Consider the following 6,720-nt stretch of genomic DNA (forward strand, 5'->3'; position numbering starts at 1 on the left):
TGAGGAGGAACCTTTTCTTGTGAATGACGGGTGTCTCTAAACCTGAAAAATATATCTCATTCTATCTCCTGCATTTTACAGAAGCTTAGAAAGATTGAGGAGCTGATAAGGAGAAAAGACAAAGACCCTTAGGTGATTGTGTTAAAGGGTTCAGACTCAATCCAAAACACTGATTCTGGGTAGCTGAGCAGAATAAATTTAAAGCAAACATGCAGGGTCAATCACTCAAGGCAAATTCAAGATAAAATAGGTTAGGATAAATGAAAGAGTGATTAAAATGTTTGCACCTTTAAAAGCAAAATCTGCCTTGTATAAGGGATAAAATATTCTAATACTATCAGAAGGAGAATAATTCTTCCCATTTCATCTTGTAACTTTTATAGCGAAGACATGACTAGGAACCTAACAAGACAAGAATGGCATGTGGAAATGTAAAATGATGTTGCCACTGTGGAAAACAATATGGCAGATAGTCAATGCAGAGAGTAGATGCCTAGACACAGGTATTTGGAGATGCTTAGAGAGCCAACATAGGAAGTCATTGGAATCAGAAGTTGAAAGTGATGCCACCTGGGAGCAAAGGACCAGGAGATGCCAGCCACATGCCTTCCCAGCTACAGAGAAACCCTGGACATGATCAGCCTTTCTTGAATAAAGGTATCCTCTTGTTGATGCCTTAATTTGGACATTTTTATGGGCTTAGAACTGTAAACTTATAACAATAAACCCCCTTTGTAAGAGCCAACCCATTCTTAGTATATTGCTTTCTGGCAGCTTTAGCAAACTAAAACACATTTTGGTGCCAGAGAAGTGGGTTATTGTGACTTGCAAATACCAAGAACGTTGGAATGGCTTTACAAATGTATACAGGGAAGATTCTGGAAGAATTGTGATATGCTTGAAAAGGCCTGAATTGCTATGAACAGACTGATGGTAGAAATGTGGACTCAAAAGATACTTCCGATGAGGCTTAGACAGAAATGATGAATATATGTTCTTACCAACTGGAAAAAAGGCAATCCTTGTTTTAAGAATTTGGCAAAATTGAGTCCTGGAAACAGAGGGCAGGCCTTCTGCTTCAATACTCAGGAAGATTGTTGCCTCCTTAGGCTTCAGAGAGGGTAGAACACATTTCCTGGAGATTGGGGACTGAGGATTCCCTGCTGCCACCCCACTGTTCTGAAGGGGTTGAGCATGTACCCCAGAGATGATAGAGAATCTGTGTGCCACTGAGATGCTTGAAGAGGGGAGGGCCGAGAACAAGGTGGTCTCCCCAGTCCTCCCCCATGTTGCAACCCTCACACCTGTGTTCAGAGAGAGAAGAGTCACTGTGTAAACCCTTGGAAAGAGTGGAATTGCTGCTCTCTCAAGCCTTGGTGAGGAAACATCACTCACAAATGACTCTCAGACTTTGAAATCTGATGAAGAATGCCCTACAGGTTTTCAGAACTGTTTGGGTCTGGAGGCCCCTGTTTTCCTTTCAATTTCACCCTATGGCAGTGGGAATGTTTATCTTATGACTGTCCCTCCTTTGTATACTGGGAGCAGATAACTTGTTCTGGGTAAAACAGGTTTACAGTCAGAGGAGAATTTTACCTTAGGATAGACCATGACTGTGACTTTATTTTTTTTTTTGCATGGGCAAGCACTGGGAATCGAACCCAGGTCTCTGGCATGGCAGGTGAGAACTGTGCCTGCTGAGCCATCATGGCCTGCCTGCCTGCCTGAAACTGACTTTTGATGAGATTTTTGTACTGTTTTTTATTTGGTATTGTATTAGTATTGTTACTGAAATGATTTAATACTTGTGTGATATTGTGATGGAAGGAATGTAATTTGTATAAGGAAAGAACATGTCTTTTGGGGATCCAAAGGGTGGACTGTGCTGATTTGAAACTGATATGTACCCCAGAAAAGCCATGTTCTTCTAATCCACTCTTGTAGGGTGGGACCTCTTGACTGAGTTGTTTCCATTAAGATGTGACCCACCTAATTGTGGGAGCCATTTGAGTAGGTTGTTTCCATGGAGATGTGACTCTGCCCATTCAAGGTGGGTCTTAGTCTGCTTACTAGAGTCCTATAAGAGAGGGACCTTTTGGAGAGAACACAGACATTTGGAGATGTGGAAGGAAAAGGCCCAGCAATCACCAGAAGCCGAGAGAGCCATTTGAAATCAGAAGCCAGGAGAGAAGGACAGCATATGTTACCATGTGTTTTCCCATGTGACAGAGAAACCCCAGATGATCAACTTTTCTTGAGTAAAGGTATTCTCCTTCTGATTCCTTAATTTGAATGTTTTTACAGACTTAGAATTGTAGCTTGTGACTTAATAAATCCCCTTTATAAAAAAGCCAATCCATTTCTTGTATATTGCATTCCAGCAGCTTTAGCAAACTGTAAAACATATATCCTAGAAGAAATCTTGAATACTGTGAAAACAGAGGATGAGCTCATAGAAAATGGACAGAAACAGTAAAACCTGTTCAACTGAAACTTCAAAACCAGGTACTCTACACTATGTTAAACAATGTCCGCTTAAACTAAAATCCAAAGAAGGAATTGCTCCATTAATAGAGATATTCTTGAAATATCAATTAAGATGACCCTGTCAATTGCCATATTACACTCCAATATTGCTGGTATGAAAGCCAGGCATCCTAAATAAATGCCAGTCTGTGCAAGATCTTTGGGCCATTAATCAAATTGTAGAAGACATCCACCCAGTAGTTCCAAATCCATATACTTTACTTATTACATTATCTGTAGATCTCTGTTGGTTCACTGTTGCAGATTTGAAAAACACCTTTTACTGCATACCCCTTGGTCCAGGCTCTCAGGAACTGCTTTTGAATGGGAAAATCCCTTTTACTAATATAAAACAATGATATTATTGGATTGTTCTTTGACAAGGATTTTTAAATGCTCACTTAATGGACATCAATGGACATTTGCACACTGGTATTTTTGGTGGCAGTGTTCATGACTCTCAATTGATGGAGGTGGCCTAAGGGAACAGTGACTGAAGAATGGAAAGAACTATGATATACACATACAATGAACTACTGTAGGAGTTAAAAGGTTGATATTTAACCTAAAGCTTGCAGACACAAGTCTAAGATAAGAGGAAATGCAAACTTGAGCTTTCAGGATCTGGAACATCAATAGAAGCTGAAATATGCAGATAAAGCACAATGAGGTGTGGAAGAGACTTGCTTAAGGGAAATTAACATCCTAGCCTTAGAAGTATTTACTTCCTGGAACTTGTTTTTGTATTGTATGCTCCTTAGCTTTTGCATGCAAACAACCTTTATCACCTTTCTTGCTAAGCATATAATTTTGTACTTGGCTGAAAATAAACTTGTCTGAAGACTGATGTCTCCAGATCCCCTGCAGCCAACAAACTACTAAGTGGCTGCAAGAAGGAATGAAATTGTGAGGCATGCAACTAGGTGTATGAACCTTGAGGAAAATATATTGAATGAAATGTCAGAAACAAAATGATAAATATCATCATGCCTCACTAATATGGACTAACTATAAATATACAAACTCAGAAACCAAAAGCACAGGTTATCAAGTTAAGGCCAACTTTAAAGGGGCCTATATTGTAAATTCTTACAATAGTCACATCTATTCTGGAGTTGTAACTGTTATTTCTAAATTCTGCAATGCTGAGATATTTGTGTATAACCTGGTCATTCCCTGAAACTTCCAGTATTTATGTGACACCTGAAACTCAGAGTTAGAGCTCTGAAGCTATGAAAGTCAAGCATTACCCAACACAGCAATGGTTAAAGAAGTTGGAAAAGTGATCAGACTTCAACTAGAGATATGAATGAAGTTGATCTGGATATGTCTAAGGGAAATCAAAATACAGAGGAAAGTTGATATGCTCCATATTTTAAAACCTCAACTTCTACATGAGGCCAAGGGAATAGATGTCTATTTGGTACAAAATTTATATTTTGGATAGCACATTATCTAATTTAACTTGTATGATCAGTTTATCCAAACACCATAATCACATGGAATCTTGTTTTGTACAAATTGGTGTGATACCCTGATGCATCACAGAGTGATTTGGGCCTATAAAAAAGGAGTGTTTGCAGAGTTCCCCTGGGGGAATAAGGAGAAAGGAGGAAATGTCAAACTTCCCCATCTGGGGAATTCCTGATATTCTCATAAACTGTGGGGACAACCCATTCAAAAGGCTGAGCCCTCAATCTTGGGTTTCACCCCCTGTGAAACTTATTCCTTCAAAGGAAAAGCTAGGCCTGTTTATGATTGTCCCTAAGAGTTACCCCCAGGTAACTTCTTTTGTTGCTCAGAAATGGCCTCTCTCTAAGCCAACTTGGCAGGTGAAATCACTTTCCTCCCCCCTACATGGGACATGACTCCCAGGGATATAAATCTCCCTGGCAACATGGGACAGAACTCCTGGGGATGAGCCAGGACCCAGCACCATGGTATTGAGAGAGCCTTCTTGACCACAAGGAAGAAGAAAGAAATGAGACAAAATAAAGTGTCAGTGGCTGATAGATTTCAAACAGAGCTGAGAAGTTATCCTGGAGGTTATTCTTATGCATTATATAGATATACCTTTTTTAGTTTGAGGTGTGCTGGAGCAGCTACAGGGAACTACCTGAAACTGCTGAACTGTATTCCAGTATCCTTGATTCTTCAAGATGATTGTGTAATGATATAGCTTTTACGACATGACTATGTGATTGTGAAAACCTTGTGTCTGATGCTTCCTTTATCCAGGGTATGGAAAGATGAGTAAAAAATAAGGACAAAGAATAAATAATGGGGGGATAAAAGGTTTTTAAAAAGTGGGTAGATTGAAATATTAGTGGTCAATGAGAGGGAGGGGTAAGGGGTAGAGAAAGTATGAGTTTTCTTTTCTTTTTGTTTCTTTTTCTGGAGTGGAAATGTAGCGCAAAAACTAGGAATGAGGTCGCAGGCCTCCAGGAACATTTTGCAAAGTTAGAACAGGCTGAGACTAAGGATCCGTAGTTTCAGGAAGCAGGTTTTATTTGCTATGGCCATAGGGCTCAGCCGAGTCACCTCTGAAAGTCTGAGCCCCGAACAAAAGGCAACCTTAGCTTTTATAGACTCTTTGACATGTTAAAGACAAGGTAAACAATTGGCTGATTTAAGTTGAGAATGGCCCAGAGCTGAACCATTGAGGGGCCCACCCCCCAGGAATGTTTTCTCTTGCCTACGTGCATCTTCACCAGTTCCTGAAGGTTAGGGGAGGGGGTTTCTATCCCAGGAAATGTGCCTTATCTCATTTGCCTGCAAGGAGAGGGGGTTTGGGGATTTTCCACAGAGAGCACAGCTAAACCAGAAAGAGGGGAAGACCTGCTTGCTATGATACAAATGTTCTAAAAATGACCATGGTGATAAATGCACAACTATGTGATGATACTGTCAACCATTGATTGCATACCTTGGGTGGTCTCTATGTGTATGAAGATATCTCAATAAAAAATATTAAAAAAGAAAATGCTCCCACAATATTTGGAGAAGCATTAGTCAGGATTTAAAGGATTTCACTTACAAGAAGGTCTAGTATTACAGTATGTAGATAATATCCTGTTCTAGTTTGCTAGCTGCTAGAATACAACACACCAGAAATGGGTTGGCTTTTAATAAAAGGGGATTTATTTCATTAGTTTGTCAGAGGAAAGGCAGCTAACTTGCAGCTGAGGTTCTTTCTTACCTGGGAAGGCACAGGATGATCTCTGCTGGCCTTCTCTCCAGGCCTCTGGGTTCCAACAACTTCCCTGGGGTGATTTTTTCTGTACCTCCAAAGGCCTGACTGAGTTGCGAGTGCTGAGATGAGGTATGCTGAGCTGCTTGCTGTGCTATGTTGATCTGTCTCATTTAAGCACCAACCAATTAAATCAAACATCATTCATTGCAGCAGACATGCCTTTTAGCTGACTGTAGATGTAATGAGCAACAGATGAGGTTCACGTACCATTGGCTCATGTCCACAGCAACAGAACTAGGCGCGTTCACCTGGCCAAGTTGACAACTGATTCTAACTACCACATATCCTAATAGCAAATTATACCAAAAAAGGCATAAGATTAGAACATTATTCAAAATCTGAATTTCTTGGCAGATGAGGGTACAACATCTCTAAGATAAGGCCCAGATTTCTAAACAGTCAGTAAAATATTTAGATTTTGAGTTACCCAAAGACAGAGAAATCAATTGCCAGACCAGAGAAAAGCTTTAGCCAGAGTAGCAGGGCCACTTACAAAAAGGCATCTTTGAGGATTCTTAGGGTTGGCAGGATTCTGTAGAAATTTGATACCTAATTTTGGACTCATAGCAAAACCCTTAAATAAAGCCTGGATAAGATCTGAACAAGAGCCTCAAATTTGAACTACTAAATGTAAAAATGCCTTTGAGAAAATAAAAAAGAGAACTTTTAACAGTTCCAACCCAGCACTTCCCAGACCCAAGAAAACATTTTGACCTTTTCATACATGAAACACAAGAGTATGAGTTAGGACTGCTTACTCAAAACTTAGGAAATGCCAGACATCCTGTGGTCTATTTTCCTAAACAGGTAGACAATACTACCCAAAGATGGCAAGTATGCCTAGGTGCTGTAGCAGCCACCTGTGACATTCTCAAAGAAACTGAAAATTTTACTTTAGGGTAACCCACCACTGTGCACATGCCACACTATATACTGCCATT

Source organism: Tamandua tetradactyla, chromosome 8 (assembly GCF_023851605.1).
Source record: "Tamandua tetradactyla isolate mTamTet1 chromosome 8, mTamTet1.pri, whole genome shotgun sequence".
NCBI lineage: Eukaryota > Metazoa > Chordata > Mammalia > Pilosa > Myrmecophagidae > Tamandua > Tamandua tetradactyla.